The sequence below is a fragment of the Protopterus annectens genome, chromosome 9.part0, assembly GCF_019279795.1.
Source record: "Protopterus annectens isolate FY-2018-M chromosome 9.part0, PAN1.0, whole genome shotgun sequence".
NCBI lineage: Eukaryota > Metazoa > Chordata > Ceratodontiformes > Protopteridae > Protopterus > Protopterus annectens.
In genome coordinates, this window is record NC_056743.1 from 740,733,022 (window position 1) to 740,752,951 (window position 19,930).

Genomic DNA, 19,930 nt, shown 5'->3' on the forward strand with positions numbered 1-19,930 from the left:
TCATATTACTCCCTGTTTCAAGAATGTTTTGATATTTGCTGCATCTGACTTAAATTATTAGTTTTCTGCATTACCCTTTGGGTGTCTACTCTACCTTGTGTTTAAAAATGTGTCTGGTCCCAGTGGTTGCTTGTTGCAGAACCCTGGGCATCCACATTTTTCTTTAGACAAATTGTTGATTTGTGCAGAAGCTGTATCCAGGCACTTGGAGTCATTAAACAAGGCTGCATCCCTCCTTTCCCACCTGAGTTTCAGTTTTAATCTTCAGAAGTCCTTCCTACACCCTTTCAATTAATTGTTTTCTTGGGATGTCTGTTAGACACAGTAAAACGTATGGCCTTTCTGTCAGAAGACAAAGTTCTGACTTATCAGGGCATTTTCTTGGATTTCTTTCTTCTACGTGTGGCCTCATAATTTGAGTCCTCATGGCATCAATGAGCCGCATGATACCACTAGCCATGCTACACATGAGAAAAATTCAATGGTACTTAAGAATTATTAGATCCAGCACCTTCGTCTCTTGGATTTCCAGGTACCAGTACTAGGATTTATGAAACGGGAACTGCAGTGGTGGAGGGATCAACTATCACTGAATCCAGGATTCCCTTTCTGTCTTCATACCACAAGCTGTCCAGAACGATTCTCAGATTTTGTTTGGGGTGCAGTGTCCATGGAAGTCCAAGTACAAGGCTTCTGGGGTCCTTAGGCAGACCAAAGCAAATAAATGTATATGAAATGTTGACAGTGATTCATGCCTTAAATGTTCATTACCACTTATGGCATCAAAGTCCTCTTCTAATGGTCACAGACAACACTACCATGATATGTTACCTGAACACGCAAGGGGGTACACAATCATACCCTCTCTGCCTGTTGACAGCGATGGCCTGGGAGCTGACTCTAGAGCATTCTCTGAATCTCCAGTCCTCATACATTCTGTCGGAGCAAAACAGTGGCAGACAGGCTAAGCAGATCCTGGACAAATCCTCACAAGAGGAAGCTCTTTGTATAGGTCTTCCAGAACTTGTTTGTGTGAAACACTTCAAATAGAGCTCTTCATTTTCTTTCAAAACAGACAACTGAAAATTCCAAAGGTATTTTTAAAAATTCAGAGAAATTACCAAAGATCATTGTGGTAACCTTTTTTTATTCCAGGCAAAATTGGTTCTCCCTTTTAATGGAATTGGCCAAGGGCATTTACCACATGCTTCCTCTTACCGACTGGATCTGCGGACATAGCATCCAGAGTGAATGGTATACCCCATCTTGTAGCAATTGCATCTGACAGCTTGGATAATTCTTTTTTTGATCACTTTTAGGCACTTGCAAAATGAAGATGTGCTGCAGGTATTTAAGGAGGAAGAAAATTTGCAACTAGAAAATCATACAAGTGGAAGGGTTTTTAGGTGGTGCCTAGCCAGTAACAGAGGCCTTGAAAAGGGTTTTAACCCACATCTGGTTTTGAAATATTTGCTACTTGGATATGTTTTGTCCTATGCTTCTATCAAAGTGTATTCTCTTAAAGGTAGATCATTAATGTTTTTATGAATCTTGGGGATCCCAAGGATTGTGGGAATTAACGATTGGTCCAACCATAAATACTGAAAAGTCCCTTGGTCTATCATACTGTCATTCAATAACTCCCTAAGAACAAACTCAAAATTTTTATATGCTATATTAATCTTAATAGAAACCCTAGACTATTTTTTAACATCATTTAACAACTCTTAACTTTTTCGCGGAATCAATATACTGCCCATAATTACAACACCCCCCCCCCCGGTCAGGCTTCATAATTCATATGTATTCATTCCTCCTTAAATCCCCATTAGGTTCCTTACCTCTTTAGGAAGATTGGGGTGTGTCTTACTTTTTTTAATAACATCCCTAAGTTCCATTCCCACCTGAACTTTAAAATCTTTCAACTGGGGAGAATGGGGAGGGGGTTAATAGTGCCTTTTTTCTTTAATACTTCTCCCAAAGGGGCATCATTGTTACCAAACAGTAATTCAAGGTGGTTCTTATGTACAAAAAAGCTTTAAATCCCTCAAAACTCTACTTATTTCATGCTTGTGGCTAGGAATAAATGTAAGTCCCTTGATAAATAAATTAAAGAGTGTGGTATCGATGTCCAAATTACTAAAATTAAAAATGTTAAAATTCTGTTAGGTGTATTTATTACCAACTGTAACAGTCCCATTGTTGTCCTTTACAACTTTGGCCTTTTTGGAAATTGTACTTTCTCCCCCTTTGTAAACCTCCCCCAGGAGGGTAATACTGGACAGGTGTCTTGTCTGAGCCGCTCTGATCTTCTCAGATGTAGAAAATCTAAAGGGTCATTTAAATCATAGTTAGAGTTGTAGTTAAAATCAAAATTAGAAAACAACCGTAGGCTCTACTGATAGAATCCACAACACAAAACCAAAATCAGATAGTGGAGAGACCGCAACCACAATAGTTTTATTAACGTCAATAAAAGCTAATACAATGTTTTCGTCATTATAATTCCCCGACTTCTTCAGATATAAAATTCATTACACAAACAAGGTATTTATAGTATTTAATTACATCAATTAAGAACCTTCTAATTAATTTTTAAAAGGCAAACGTTCTGAAATACCGAATATCAAAATATCTCTTCGTTAATGTCTAAAAAACAAAAACCCATGTATATACTGTATTGAATCCCTAACTACTGAACATGTTGTATAAATATTATTCAAAAAAGAACTAATATTAAAAATATATATTAAATATATATATAAATTATATATATAGTTTAAAAACTCATCCTCATATAATGGTAAAGGGTTATACAAGTATAAAAAATGTGTTTTTGAAAAATTCTTTTTTTTAAAAAATGTTACAACTGTTTAATATAACATTTTGTTTCTGCATACATAAAATTTACAATTTAGCAGCTTTCAACCTTAATAACGGTGCAATGGATATATGGTCATTCAACCCAGGTAGTCTATTGGCTTCCAGCAACACCTGCCAGTAAGTTTCCCGGTATTCTAATCTGGTCTCCCATGGACCCCCTGTATTGTCCCTGTACTGTGTCTCAAGTACAAAAAATACGAATTTGGCTTGTTGGCATGTCAGGGTGTGTTGATATAAGGCGTTACTAGGGTTATGTTTTTGTATTTCATATAGATGTTCATATATCCTATGCTTCAAGTGTCTTTCCGTTTTTCCTACATAAAACCCCTGACAAACCTGGCACAAACTTAAATAAATTAGCCCTTGGCTGTTACAATTTGAATAGTTGGATGCAGTAATCCATCTATTTCTGGCTGGAATGTAAATTTTATCTGTATGTGCTCTATATTTACATTGTACACAAGCCTCTATGTTGATTTGAAAATGCCTTGGTCCCAATTTCTTGTTCCAATATATTTTTAATATTTCTCCCCTTGCGGAAAACTGTTCTCATAGTTTTCCCTTTTAAGTTGGTAAGGTCTGTAATATCACAGAAATATCCCCATTCTTCTTCTACTATTCTTTTAATAACACCAGAATTAGCATTGTAATCAGTGACAAATACTGTTTTGTAACCTTCATTGAGGTCTTGAACTTCACTAGTAACAGAAAATTTTGGCACATTGTCTCTGCCAAGGATGGGCATATATATAGTTTCCCTGCCATCCTTAACTTCTTTACTGATATTTTCAATGAAGTCTAGAGGGCATTCCCTCTCTAAGAACAACTTAGTTAACATTGAACATTCCTGTGTATAGTCAAGGTTGCCAGAGGTCATACGTGATGCTCTGACAAACTGTCCCTTGACTATACCCTTCTTTTGATGTCTTGGATGAGAACTAGTAACCCTAATGTAACTATTAGAAAAGGTAGGTTTCCTGTATATTGTAGATTGGAAACCCTCGTCTTCTACTCTCAAGGTCACATCCAGGTAATTAACCTTGCCCTCAGAAACATGATGCGTAATATTCAAAAAATCCGTACTGGAGTTTAGATATTTAATAAAATCCTCCAGCATACTAGTTGTACCTGTCCAAAAAATACAAATGTCATCCAAAAATCGTGAATAAAAAGTCCAGTGTTTACTATATACACTGTTAAATACATATTTACTTTCCCAAACAGATAGGACTATATCTGCATAGGTGGGGGCACAATTAGCCCCCATAGCAACACCAGAAATTTGTTTAAAATATTCCCCTGAAAAATACAAAAAGTTATTATTTAAAACCTATTCTGCCAATTCCATCACCAAAAAAATGTCATTTTCACTTGCCCCTGGAATTTTTCTCAGGGCTTCCTCTAGCCAAGTTAAGCCCTTGTCATGTGGAATCACGGAAAAAAGATCCACTACATCTATGGTGAGGAATGTTAAATCGGGGGAATATAATTCAGGGGTAATTTTACCCAAAAATTCCCAAGAATCTTTGAGTAAATGATGTTCTTTACCCCACAGATGCTTAAGTTTCCAGTCCAAGAATTTGGATAAAGGAGATATCTTGGAACCCTGTGCAGCAACTATAGGCCTGAGTGGGGGATCCTGGACATCTTTGTGTACTTTGGGTATCCCAAATATAGAGGGTACCCTAGGGGCTTTGTTCTCAAGATACGAATAAGTACTAAAGTCAATAACTCCTTGGTCAAATAAATCTTTAATAGCCAAATCTATCTTTTTGTATGATATATTGATCTCATTGATATAAACTGGCCTATATCTAGATTCATTATGTAAAATACCATTCATTTTCCCTTCATACACTATTTTGTCCATTAGTACTATACCCCCACCCTTGTCTGGTTTTATAACCCGAATGTTAGGGTTATGACTGAGTTTAGTAAGTAAATCTAATTCAGCTGTTTCAAGGTTGGGAATATAGGTGTAATGTCTGTTTACTTGTCTAATCTTCCTTTCAATTCTTGATTCCAGGTTTTTCAACTGTGGATGTATAGGGGGGTTAAAAATACTAGACTTGTGGGGTATACTACTATTGGTATTAAAAGTTGCGCTCCCAAAAAGGTTCTCTTGATTTAATTTTCTAATGAAAATTTTTAAATCCATAATAGCTCTGGTGATATCGGTATTTCTTTGGGGTATGTACTTGAAACCCTTAGTAAATTGAAGTATGTTTCAGTAATGTGGAGATCACTGTAATTATAAATGTGAAAGCCTGCTTGGCTTGTGATCACATGATCATCCCCATTGTGTTCGAAAACCATAGGTGATTCAGTAATTACCACCTCTGGTTCCTGTTCTTGTTGTAACCCCCTCCCCCCTGTGGAGGTAGGTTCCCTGGTGAAAATGGTTAGAACCTTGATTGTTCCGCTGGTTCTGAATCCTTTCTGAACGCCTAGGTAGGTGTTCATTTTCTACCATTTGCTCATCCACCATTGAACCCCCCCCCCCCACCCTGTTATTATTTCCTTCCTCAGAAAAGTTACCATTATGGGACACATACTTTCCTCCCCCTTCCTGGTTATGTTGAAATCGCTTGGGGGGGGGGGGTGCTGGATACTGCTGACCCAGTTCATATTCCTTGATATCTCTATGTAACTTTTTATGTTTTCTTACTAAAATTTCTTCACATTTTTTATTTATATACACCCTAATGTCATGATATTTTTTCTTTTCCTGCTCTGCAGTGAACATCAAATCATTAACAATAAAATTATTGTATTTTTCAATATCCTCGTGGAGCTTACGTATTTCTTTATCATTGTTCTTAACTATGGCCTGAACTATTTCCAGGCTACAGTTGTCAAAAGCTCTCACAAGGTCTTGATGAAATTCACTGCCAGGACTGACATTATTAGGATACTTAAAAGTCTGTAGCCCTTTAGGTACTATATGTTTCTTAAGGCACTCATTTAAATACATATTGTCTAAGTGCAAACTTTTGTACCTGTACAGTGCTGTCCGTAAAAGTTCTACAGTCTCAGTGTAGGTATGATTAGTATCCTTAGGTGCCGGATCCCATTCATAATTATTAAACTTAGGTTTCGACTGTAACCACTACTGGAAGGAAGAAAAAGGTAAATTCCCTGTAGTATTTCCCCTCGTAGATGCGTTTTCCACTGCCGTGTTTGGGAACACAAAATGTTTGGTGTTTGCTGGAAATTGGAAGAGGTACTTGGAACACCAAAACCGGAACCATGAACAATACCATTATCGTCTGAGGCAGGAGGTGGACCATGACTCGTACCAGAGTCTGATTTAGACGATATTCCTTTGCCGGTCACAAAAGACAGAAGCCCTTGGCTCAAAGGTGTCAAGAGCTCAATAAGTTGGGTGAGCTGTCCCACTAGTTTTCGAAATTCACCCACTTTGGACCCCAAAGGATGGTCCAAAGACTGTGTGGATTTGGTCTCTCCCTTGCGAGTCTCCATAATAAAAATGTAGTTAAAATCAAAATTATTATTCTTATTCTGTGGGTTTCTTCACTTATTTCTAGTACCTACCCGTTGGTCATTGTACCTCATTCTGTCCTCTTGGGGGTTTCTATTTTCACTAAAAACATTTTCAGTTTTGGGTAAGCTCTGTTGTCCCTGTGATCAGCAAGGTCCCTTTCAAGCTTTTTACGTTTTCTTTTGTAGAGTAAAATACATTTTCTTCTACCTTATTTTTCCTACCAACATATTTTTGTCTCTCTTTCTCAATGGTAAACATTAGATCTATAATAAGACTATCATTCAAATAATCCATTTGACTCATTAAAAGGCCCATTTCCCTTTCAATATTTCTAATGGCTTTCATGATCTCAAAATCACAGTTATCAAAAATCCGTGGAAGCTCATTGAGAAATTCAGTTCCCTCATACACATTAAGATATTTGCTCACTCTCAGACCCTTCGGCACTAACCCCCTTAATACATTCCTTTAAACAATTGTTATCCATTCCCAAAGATTTATATCTTAAAATACAATTGTGCAATTTATTCACTTTAACATTGTACAAATCCATTTCAGTATTGTCCTAGTAAAAGCCCTGTGTTTTGTCCTTGAAACTAGAAAAGGAGCAACCCTCAGGTCAACCATGCTCCCAACAACTTACCTGATTTAAAACCTACAGGCTGTTTATTAAAATTGTCATTATTAATGTTATTAGTCACCTCTCAAAAGTTCAATACGTTCTTCCCCACTATTTTGCTCTCCGCTGGTGTTACCTGCATCAGTAGACGCTCCAATCCCATTATTCGAATTGCCTTGTAATAGAGCCATTCCACTACTTTGACTTACTAATATCACCTCTGGACCTCTGTTTGCGCCGTTACTGGTGGAACATCAGAAAGCTTCTTGGTTGCCAGGCAACGTAGCACTCCTTCCCAAGTTAGTTGGAGGAATGCTTAACCTGGATTGATTCAAGCCACCAGTTAATTTAGAATAGGTTTGTGTTAGTATGGCAATCAATTGTGTAAGTTGCCCCACCAAATCTCAGAGCTGCTCACTTGTATTAGCTCCATCTTTCACACCCTCCCTGACTGGGGGGTTGTTCATGGCTTTTGAATCCTCCATAAATCTACTGAAAAACACCAATGATGAGGAAAAACAGGTGCAAGTCCGAAACCAAAACTAGCCACTTGTTGAACACCCGGGAACCCAAAAAGAGAAAGAGTGCTCTGAGCTCTAAAAACACTTTTATTAACAGATATTAATGCTTAACAGTATCACTGCATTTTCGTCCCTTAAACAAGGACTTCTTCAGATAACAATAAACATTCCAACAAATCAATTCTAGCCCTTATGCACCCCTCCCCTTTAATTAATCTGTGTTCCTTATATAATCATCCATTAATCACCTAATAAAAACTAAGCATGAGCATTACAAGAGTGTGCTCTTGTAATGCTCATGTACTTCTTTCACCCTGGGTGTAAGGGCGATAAACTGTCAAACCCACATGTTGTAATATTATGGATAATTTAATACAAATGGAAGACATAAAATCAATTGTAAAACCAAGCCACGTTAGACTTTGCTTTACTGGAATAAAGGTCAGTAAGTATGCATTTAAGTGCTACTTTGATTGTAATGATGCTTGTGCTAGGACAGTAGCCTCAATCACTTATACTTGAAGACATGCCTGATCAGCCTTGGGTACAAAACCATGGAAAGACTTCTCATTGACTAATAAAGACAATGGGATACATCCAAACACTGGACCTCTCTCAGATCGGATACATTAAGGTAGGTCATGCTTACTTAAACTGGTTGACATCTTTGAAAAGGTCACCAAGGTAAGGGATGAAGGTAAAACCATGCACACAGTATACCTTGACCTGGCCAAGGCTCTTGAGACAGTCCTCCACTCTGGCATAGTAGAAAAGCTAAATAAATTGGAAATAAGCCCCTACATCACCTTCTTGATTACCACATGGCCCATAGGATGTGGGAAATCAAAATAATGAAAACTGCATCAGCAAAGAGACTAGACATTATTTGAGATCCCCAGAGTTTGGTGCTGGGACCTCTTCTATGTGGCATCTGCTTTTCTGAAGTAAACAAAAAAAATACTAATTGTCTTTGGCTGACTAAGTTTGAAGATGACTGCAAACTATGAGCAGCTATTGGATCCCTAAATGGCTTAGCCACTTTGTTCCAAACAAATAACTGGTGCCAGAATCATGGATTGAAATTAAATGCCAAAAACATGTATCCTTTGGGAAGTCATCTACCCCAAGGAACTGCCATGTTGACAATACATCCCTGAGAGTTAACCCAGTTTTTTATTTTGTAACTTATGTGGACTGTGACATAACTTTTGACCAACATATCTCCACTGCTGTGAGGAAGTCCGTCTATAGTGTGCAGCTTATAAGCAAAGGGATTGCATCTAGATGCCATTGTCCCCTTTAGCCCTCCTTAGGCCAGTCATTGAATATAATGTCCCCTTTGACATTTGTTTGTCTGAACAGATACACCCCCCCTTGGCATATGTCTGGCCAAACACATGCAAAACCTGGACCACCCACAGAGATTCCTTACCATAAGGATGCATGCATTACCACAAAGCCCGTCACTGTACTCTTAATCCTACAGACTACAAAGAGGTGACCTTTGTCTGGTATCCAAAGCATCCTCCAACCCAATACTGATGGACCTATTACACAAGTCAAATGGCATCAGAAATACTCTGTTCTTGGATCTAAACCTCTTCTGTAACATCAACAGAATGGTTTGGAGGGATAGGTATATCTCACAGAGAATACTGCTGCCCTGGAACAGACTCGCTATCCATATTTAAAAAAAAAAAAGCTCATCCCTGTCCATATTCAAGTGCAACTTGGATCTATGGATGGGTAATACAAAATATACCCAAGAAATGGCCCCTGTGCTACTAATGGACAGATGGACAGAGACAACTCCTAAATGCTTTATCCCATGCATTGGTTCCCTAAAATTGTCTATGGTTTGATTCCAATTATTCTCATTAGGTTCATAGCAGATTACTATGCTAACGGTTCAACAGCCCTTACAAGTCTAGCCAGTTTTACCTAGATTTTACCCCATTTCCTGTTAATAGAGGAAAGCTGATAAAGGTCAGCGAACTGGGTTTTGACATTTTTTACAGACTGCCTCTCCCCATAAGGGACATGGGTGCCACCTCAGAAGTGAATTTGCGATTTCACCATCCATTGGTCCAGATTGCGCTTGGAGATAGTCAGGGAAGGGCTCTGCTTCACTTGTATAGGAAGCCTATTTCAGGGGAGGGGCAATCTCTGGGACACATCTCTCTGTCCAGCATGATCTATTCATGTCAGAGATGAGATTTAGATCTTTAGAGCGGTAATCCTCGTGCAGTTAGTTTTGCTAATATGCAACACTTCCATCAGGGCTGGGTCAGAGGCTGCTTTGCAGGTCAGGCACAGATCACCCCTCAGTAATCTGTAGGAAATTGAATACAGTGACACCATCCCCCACTCTGGAATTATAAACTCACTAAACTAGGTATAAATCCCTATGTCACAAGATGGTTGCCAACTGGCTCACTGATAGAACCCACACTGTGAAAGTAGCAGACTCCAAATCCGACTTCAGACCAGTGACAAGTGGAGTAGCACAGAGTTCAGTCCTGGGTCCTCTCCTGTTTGGTATCTACTTTTCTGAAGTACAGGCTAACACAGAAGGTCTTTGGCTAATGAAGTTCGCAGATGACTGCAAACTAGGAGCCATAATCAAAACTCCAAACAATGTGGACATCCTACAAAAGGGCCTGACTGAGACAGATGCCTGGTATCAAAGCCATGGCCTCAAGCTCAATGCCAAAAAGTGCATTGTCATCCCCTTTGGTAAAAACTCTGTACCCATGAGCTACCACATAGGTGGTAGTCTACTTAACACCGAAAGTGTGATGAGACCTTGGGACACAGGTAGACAGTAGTCTCTCCTTTGATAATCACATCGCCACAGTAGTCAGGAAATCCTTCTACATGGCACACCTCATCACAAAAGGTTTCTCATCCAGGAAAAAAAGAGGTCATTGTTCCCCTGTACTCATCACTCATTAGACCCATTATAAAGTACAACTCCCCTTTTGGTATGTACCTCACAAGACATCTACAACAACTGGAAAGGCCGCAAAAATACCTCACAAAGAGGATTACCATCATCAAACAGATGTCCTGCGCAGACCGTCTCAAAAAACTCCAGCTTTTCTCTGTCGCATATCACCTACTCAGAGGCGATCTCTGCCTAACATACAAAGCTATGTCAAACCCAGAGCTGTTGGACATGCTCCACTTAGAGAAATCCCAATCCCTCTGAGCTACACACTCTAGGGGCCTAAACCTTGTCACCAAAATAAACAGAACATGCCGGAGGGATAGATTCCTGTCCCAGAGACTTCCCATACTCTGGAACAAACTACCTATCTATATCAAACAAAGCTCCTCATTAGCACTCTTCAAGAAAATTCTTGATGATTGGATGGGAAATAGGAAATTCACCCTGGGGATCACCTCTGTGGCTCTGCAAGACAGGGGCACAGGGAAATAATTTTCTTGGGTGGCGAAAGCCAGGATAACTTTTTGGCTAAGCTTATATAGGCCCTAGGGCCAATAGACTAGTAACTACCTATGATGGGGATTTTAATCAGTCAGCATATGACATGCTGGGTATATCCTGTATTTTTTGGGTAAGAAACCTCTGAGGATGCTCCAGCTGTTGCAGGTGCAAAAATCTTACAAAGGTACATGCCAAAGTATGCATTCTACTCAATTATTGGTCTGGTGAGGGCCGTGTGCAGTGGTACTATGACATCCTTAGATCTGGATGCCATGCCTCACTTGTATGCTGAGCCACATAGAAGGATCTCCTTACCATCATGGACACATGGTTGTCAATGTTCAGTTTACTATCTGTTTGATTACCCAGATCTCTCACCACTGGGTTTACTCTCGGGGGGTTCTATCAGTGTTGCAATTTGCAGGGGTATTTGATTTCCTAAAGTGTATTATTGTTATGCACTTCTTTGCATTTAGTTTGAAACCATGGCTCTGACACCAATCATTAGTTTGCATCAGTCCTTCCTGTAGGATATCAACATAATTTAGGGAGTCAGTGATTGCCCCTATCTTGTAGTCATCAGTAAACTTGGTCAGCCAAAGGCCAGCTACCTTTGCTTTAACAGTGAAGCAGTGTATTCCAAACTGGAGGGGGCTCAGCACTGAGCCCTGTGGTATTCCACTGGTGACTGACCTTTTGCTGGATGTGGATTCTCCCACTCTAACAACATGTGTCCTATCCTTGAGCCGTTTGGCTATCCATATGGGGATGTAGAGGTTTATGCCCAATTTTGTGAGTTTATCTATAGTACCTGAGTGGGATATTGTGTCAAATGCCCTAGCCAAGTCAAGGTACGCAGTATTCACTGTCTTAATCTCATTTATGGCCTTGGTGACCTTCTCAAAGAAATCCACCAGATTCAGCAGGCAGGACCTGCCCTTGATTAAGCCAAACTGAGCTGGGGTCTAGAGTCTGGAAATTTCCTAGGCTATTAATCAGATCCATGATTATCCTTTTCACAGCCTTGCATATGAGGCTAATCAGACTTGTGGGTTGGTAGTTTCCTGGGTCCATTGATGATTACCACTTGTGCAGAAGTATGATTGTTGCTGTTCTCCACTCTACTGGGACAAAGCCTGTCTGGAGACTGTAATCAGAGATTCAAGTGGGTCTGCTAGGTCATGCTTCAAGCTATTTAATAGACACCCTGGGATTCCATCAGGGTCCGTTGATGTTGTGTTTCTAGCTTTAGAGAGTGCATTGATGATCTGTTCTTTTGTGATAACAGGCAAAGGAATAATAGGGGTTGTTTTGTGGGGAGTGACCAGAGGAGATGAAATCTGAACTGAATTTATTGGCCAGCAGCTTTGCTATTTCTTCTGGCAGAGCATAATGAGTGCCATCTGCAGCCAACTCAGCACATTGTTGAGTATTTCCCTTAAGATATAACTAAAAAAATGCTTTGTGTTATCCTTTGCTTGGGAGAGTATTTTAGTCTTGTATTTAGCTTTTGAAGATGACTAGTTCCCTGATTTCCCTTTTGAGACTAATGAGGGATATTTTTCTCTGTTGTGACCCTCCCACTTATATACATGAATTTCTTCCTTCTGTTTTATAGCCTAGGTCTATCAGGGTGACTTGTTTTTCTGAGCAGACCTGGATTTAGTTCAGTCAGGTATTGCTGTTTCTGTGCAGCTGTTTAAGTGGTTGTACAAGGCATTCGTCTATACTTCTACATAGGCCTCTCTGTTTTTGGGGTTAGGGAGAGATTTATAATTTCCTGTGCTATCACTTAATGGAAGATAATTTACCTTGGAAAAATTCTTTAGGGTTTTAGGATTTGATAAGGGTTCTACCATTACAGTTATTTCAAAGGAGACCGATTTATGATCCGATCTTACCAATGAGGACATTACACTGGGGGACTGAAATGCTCCCTCATGTTTATGAGTACTTTGTCAAGGATATCTGAGCCCCTAATGGGGGTGCAGACCAGCTGTTCCAGAGCATTTGCATTGACAAAGTCCAGGAATTTCTGAGCCTGCGTGCTAGTGGTTGTGAAGAATGTGAAATGGAGGGGAGGGATAATATACAGGTACTGACCAAAGGATGGGTAAGGCCAATATAACATTAAATGGATAGGTTAATTAAATTACCAAAATAGAAATTGGCTAGGCTTAAAATGGCCCACTAGGGCAACTAGACTAATACTTACCTGTGAACTGAAAACCTAGCCTTTGCCAGAAGATATCAAAGGGCTTTTTTGTTTTATTTTTTTAAACAAAGGCATTTATTAAGACATAAAAAAGTAACAAATATCAAAGCACAGTAGTTATGTTTGATCCACCAGTGTTAGTCTGAGAATTGAGTATTACTGTAACAGCAGTCAAAATGATACATGCCATTAAAACATCTTACTGTTCCAGTTTCACTTATTGTTTAAATTTGTCTTGAAAAGACATTGTTACTTGTATACTTGTTAGGTGGTACAGGGCATCATAGTATCCTTCATGTTACATACTTTGTAAATAATCCTTCACCGAATGTAGCATTAAAACTAGATATCGTAGGAGAGTGGCCAGGGGTCTGTTAACCAGCATATACCTCTTGTTCATTTATAAACCATCCACACCCCAAATCCACTTCATTTTCTTGCTCAGTATTGACCCAGAGTCTATAGTCTATTATAATTGATTATCAGTCTTACCTCTGACACTCAAGCGCTAGTCATTGATGACCTTAACATATACCAACAGGAAATACACATCTACCCTGCCTCTCCTTCCTAGATGTCACTGTTACTTCAGTCATACCCCATTACTGTTAACATACGTATGGAGAAGCACAGTGGGGTAGCATATAGTATTGTCGCCTCACAGCAAGATTTTCTCTGGTATGATTCTTGGCTGAGGTGCCTTGTGTGTGGAGTCTGCATGTCCTCCCTATATGTGTGTGGCTTTTCTCTGAGTGCTGCAGTTTCCTCCCACACTTGGGCATGCAGTAGATGGATTGGACACTCTAACTGGCCATTGGTTTGACTGTGTGCAGGTGAGTGGTATGGAAGAACAGCAGCCGCAGGGCTAGCCACCTGCTGGTGTGAACCTTTGCTCTAAATGATTGCCACTGTTGAAGTGACAGCCCGATCTCATGTGAAAAATGAGAAAAGGGGGTTGTTGATGGTTGGATGTATGCAACAGTGAATCCCTCATCAAGGAAGCATCCACTGACAAATCACATTCACAGTCATTCAGGAGCATTATACAACAAATCATTCACTTCTGCACAATACCAGTCAGCATATAGTTTTATTTCTGCAAAGACTAGCCCAGCCAACCGACTTTATATATGTGTAGTAAAACTCGCAGCCTCAGAATCATCTTCAGAATAAAAGCCTTAAACCAGACTGGTACCAAGACACAACTACACATTCTCAGAAGTCATATCTCATATTCACACTTCAATTTCTCTCGAGCATCCATTAGCACTGATACAGAAATACATTTCGAAAGTATGCATAAATATATTTAGAGGAAATCTTCTGTCCTCACTCAGCATAGAGGATCTACCCAAATTCTTTGGACTTCTTGGATGTCAGAGGTCTGAAATACCCTGCTTGGTGCAGGCAGATGTCACACCAAAGAAAAAAATGGCAGAAAAAGCCTGTCTCTTCACCTTCTCTTCTAGGGAGCATGCATGGCTGGACTTTTCTCAAGGCCATTATAGCCCCAAAACCACCTTGCTTTTCTAACCACCCTCTTATGTCTCAGAAAATAACTGTTGATTCACCTTCCCCTGAAGATGAAGAGGCCACTGACTCTGATTATTCTTTGGCCTACTCCTCCCAAATCCACTTCCTTCACCAGATTCCTTCAGATGATGAAGACTCCATCTTCCCTGAATCTCCTGTTAAAGTGTTGGACTGCCAGGGGTGACACAACAAATGTTGTCCTTGCTTAATCAGGTGGTTCAGGGAGACAAACACAATATGAAATGTAGTTATGATAATGTTGAGGCCTGTACCAGAGCAGCTGTTATGGTCTCTGTCATTCACAGGTATGCATGGTCGTGCCATTAAACCATGCCTGAAAATTTCAAAGCCAAACTTATTGATTCTCCTTTAGACAAGAACCTTTTGTTTGGTCGACAGTCAATTTGGTTAAAGCTCTACAAGAGCAAAGTAAAACTGTGAAGGATTATAGACAGATTCTGCTAACCTCTGTGCCTAGCCACAAGAGGAATTACTCACTCCAGCCCCCTTTTTCTGTTAGAATGGACTCCAGACTTATTCAAAAGCACAAGAAGGCACCTAGAAAGAGATTTCCAGGGAAACTACAGAGAGATCCCACAGCTGGGTGGCATCCCTTCAGGGTAACTCTGTGAATTTCAACCCCCCCCCCCCCCCACCTCACCCCATTCTCAAGTTAAAAAAGATCACCACAGACCACTGGGTGCTTTCTGTCATAAAAAAGGGTTATGCCATGTTAAGAATCTTCCTCCACTGAATGGTATACCCCCATCCTCACAATCAAATCCATCTTCTACCTCCCATACTGCAAGAATTTCAGGCCCAAGGCACTATAGAGCCAATGCCCTCAGAATTCGTAGCAAGGGGGTTCTATTCCATAATCTTCCTAGTTCCAAGGAAAGAAAGTCCATGGAGACTCATACTGGATCTCTGTGTACTAAACACTTCCTTAAAAACTCCATCCTTCATAATGCTCTCCCTGCACACAGGCACATATATGCTTTCTGTATTTAAAGGATGCCTGTCTACATATTCCCCTTCACCCAGCCTGCAGGCAATTCTCCAGGTTCTGTACTGGCTCATCTCACTTTCGGTTTACTGCATTGCCTTTTGGGCTTTTCACAGACCCAAGAGTATTCACAGAGTGCTTAGCACCAGTGATAGCCTTCTGCCAATCTCAAGAAATTCACATTTTCCCCTGAATAGATGATCTACTAATCTAGGCCATCTCCCTTCAGATTCTACTGCAACATTTCAAGTTCATGTTTAGCCTGTTCTTGCAGTTGGGGTTCACTAACAACTACAAAAAGTCCTCCCTTCAGTCTATTCAGGACCTAGTATTTCTGGACTGCAGGTTGGACACCAGAAGGATGCAGGTTTACTTGCCTCAGGAAAATTTCCTCCCTCAACCAATGCTCTACCAGGGAACTCCCAAGAGATCTGGCATTCATGGCAGCAACCATACCAATAGTCACTCGCCAGGTTACATGAAAGAAATTCAGTGATACCTGAAAACAGTTTGGCCCCAACACTCTCACCATCTAGACACAGAGATTCCCCTCTAACCGAGTCTCAGGAAGCAGTTCTCATAGTGGATAGAACAGGTGAAACTTAACCCAAGGCACCAATTCAACCCACTAACCCAGCTCAGGAGATGTTTATAGTTGCTTCAGACAAGGACTAGGGTGCATGGACAGACACTCAGAGTCTGGGGAAGATGGCAGCCCAAACTCAAAAAGGAACACATCGTCCTGAAAGAGATAAGGGCCCGCATCCAAGCTCTTCAGGTCTTTTCCCCTATTTGGAAACCAAGCCTTCTCTAGGTATTCACATACAACACTATGGTCATATGTTATATAAACAACCAAGGAGGTGCCAGATCATACCAACTAGGCAGACTGGCACAGGGGGCCTGGAAATTTGGCCACTCAGGAAAACATTTAAACTCTCCCTGTACATACCATCACAGGACAGTGTTCTGGCAGACCCATTAAGCAGATCCTTGGAAGACCCTCACGAATGGACCCTGAGCAGACGTGTCTTCCTTGACATCCTTCACTGTTGGGAGACACCTCAGATAGATTTATTTGTTTCAGACAGCAACAAACAACTCACCCTCATGTGCACCAGGACCCCTTGCCCCTCTGCCTGGAGGACAGATGCTTTCTCTTTTCAGTAGGCAGGAATGTTCCATTATGCCTTCCACCCACTACATCTTATTCCAAGGGTTCTTCTAAACATCTGAAAAGAAAAAACAACTCTTACCAGTGATCCCCTTTTGGCCAAGATCGCATTTGTTCTCCCTTCTCTTTCATCTGTCCAAGAGCAGCTACCACAAACTACCACATGAGGTGGATCTTGTCACACAGCAAAATGGATTACTGCTCCACCCAAACCTGTCATCCCTAAACCTATACACTTGGATGATAAAGTTCTGATCCCTTTCAGGCACCAGTTTTCAGAGTACATATGTAGGATTCTCCAGGAAGAAAGCGGAATCCACCATTCAAAAATCCTACATAGCTAAATGAACTGGAAAGGCCGCAGAAATACATCACTATAAGAATCACAGGCCTAAAACAGATGCCCTACGCTGACCACCTTAAAAAACTCCAGCTATACTCTGTCGCATATCGTCTACTCAGAGGCGATCTCTGCTTAACATACAAGGCCATGTCAAACCCAGAGCTGTTGGACATGCTAAACTTAAAGAAATCGCAATCCCTCAGAGCCACACACTCCAGGGATCTAAATCTTGTTATCACAATAAACAAAACATGCTGGAGGGATAGGTTCCTGACCCAGAGACTCCCCAGACTCTGGAATAGACTGCCCATACATGTCAAGCAGAGCGCCTCTATGGCCGTTTTCAAAAGGAACCTTGATGATTGGATGGGAGAAAGGAAATTCACCCCGGGGATCATGTCAGTCGCCCTGCTAGACAGAGGTCCAGAGAAGTAAATAGTGTGGGAAGAAATAGCCAGGAAATTGTTATGGCTAGGCTTGTATAGGCCCTAGGGCTGATAGCCTAGTACCAACCTATGAACCTAAAGAGATTTTCTTTCTGGTGCCATAGAAATAGCCAGGATCCCACAAAATCAGAGCGCTTATATCCTTAACTATTTGTGTAAGCTCATGGGTACAGGTCTGGCTTAATCTTCCTTAAAAGCTCACCATCAGCTATCTATGCCTGTTTGTCCCTCAGTCCACCTGCTATGTCCAGACCTAAGGTCAAACAATTCCTTAAAGTGGTTTTGCATATTAGACCACCAAGGAAGCCAGTGTTCCTGGTTGGGACCTCAATTTCATACCTTAAAAGCTCACTCTACTTCTTTTTGAACCAGCTGCCTCAGCAAATCTCAAATTCTGTTCATGGAAATCTATTCTACTTTTGGCTTTCACTTCTGCTAGGAGGGTCTCAGAGCTACAGGCACTTATGGCAATTTCTCCCTTTTTTATATTTCACAATGATAGGGTGACCTTGAGGTCTAATCCTTCCTTCATGCCAAATGTAGTGAACGAGCTCTCTCTCAGCCTGGCTTTGAACCTCCTTACTTTCTTTTCCAATCCATAGAATGGTGGGGGGAAAGACTCCTACACTCTCTAGACATTCGAAGACAGCTGAGGTTTTGTTTGGACAAGACCAGTTCTATTCATAAGTCATTCTAACTGTCTTATTCATGGACTCTAAACTGGAGCAGACAGTATATAATCAAACCTTTGCAAGCTAGATCTCTACGTTCATCTCCTTTCCTTATTCTCTACCTGAGAAATCCTTGCCCTCATATCTTCGAGTGCACTCTACCAGGGCAGTGGCATCCTTGGTGGTGGTCTACAAGTAGTTGATGCCACGGCTATATTGGAAGCTGCCACCTGGTTATTTGTACACATCTTACTTGCCTGGCAGAGAACAAATAACTGATTACTTACAAAGAAACAACCTATCTTTTACACATCATGGTTTTAGACCAAAACACAGTGCGAGTACAGCCCTCATTAGCTTTATCAACTCTATAAATCACCTTAAAAATAGCAACCAACTTGTCTCTGCTACCTTTCTTGACATGTCAAAAGCCTTTGACACCATATCACACCAAATCACACCAAATCCTCATAAACAAACTTGCCAATTGCTACCTTTGCCCTGAGGCCCTGCAGTGGTTCCATAGCTACCTCTCATACAGGCAGCAAGCCACCCTATGGGATAATTAACTCTCCCCGTCTCTGTAGGAGTCCCCAAGGATGATTCTAGTACCGTTACTCTTTACAATCTTTACCAATTACCATACTATAGCCGGTAATCCTGCCAACATTATTTAATATGCAGATGACTCCTCACTTATCTGCTCTGCACCAACAGTAGAGACACTTCAAGAAAGGACCCAGACTGCCCTTACCAACATTGAAAAATATCTAGCAGCCCATCAACTTATACTAAATCCCAATAAAACTAAGCTTATGGTCTTTTCAAATCCTTCCTCACTTGCCAGTAGCCAACCCCTCTCTATTTTCTCCCCCAGTGGCACTAAAATAGAACCTGTTAGACACACTAAACTTCTTGGGGTTACCATAGATAATGCATTGAAATTTGACAAACATATAGCACAGACTATTTAAAAAGTCCATGTTAAACTAGGTACACTCTACAGAGCAAAACCCTGTCTTTCAGACCATGCTAGATTGGCCACAGCAAGAACCCACTTGCTCTCCTCACTTCTCTGTTTGTTCTCAAATATTCATAAACCTTCATAAAACAGAAATAAACAACCTTGAATACTGCTATAACAAAACAGCGAAATTTGCAACTAACCTCCCCAAAAAAACACATCATTGTACTACCCTCAGACAATTAAATTGGTCATAACTCCCTAGCTTACGTACTACCCTCAGACAATTAAATTGGTCATAACTCCCTAGCTTACTCATGCTAAACCAATTGTTAATAGCCCACACAGTGATGTATAAACCTGATCACTGACCAGCCCTAACTAACCTTGTCCAACCCTACAAAAACCTTAACTCTCTTAGGTCAGCTGGCAAAGTCCTGCTTAAAGTAAATAAATCTCATAACCCTCATGGTGACTCCTTATACTGCCACAAAATTGCAAAGGTGTGGAACTCACTCCCTCAACAAATTCTCTCTATTGATCATACATAAAACTTTAAGCGAGAACTAAGACAATACTTCCTATATCACTGGCTATGT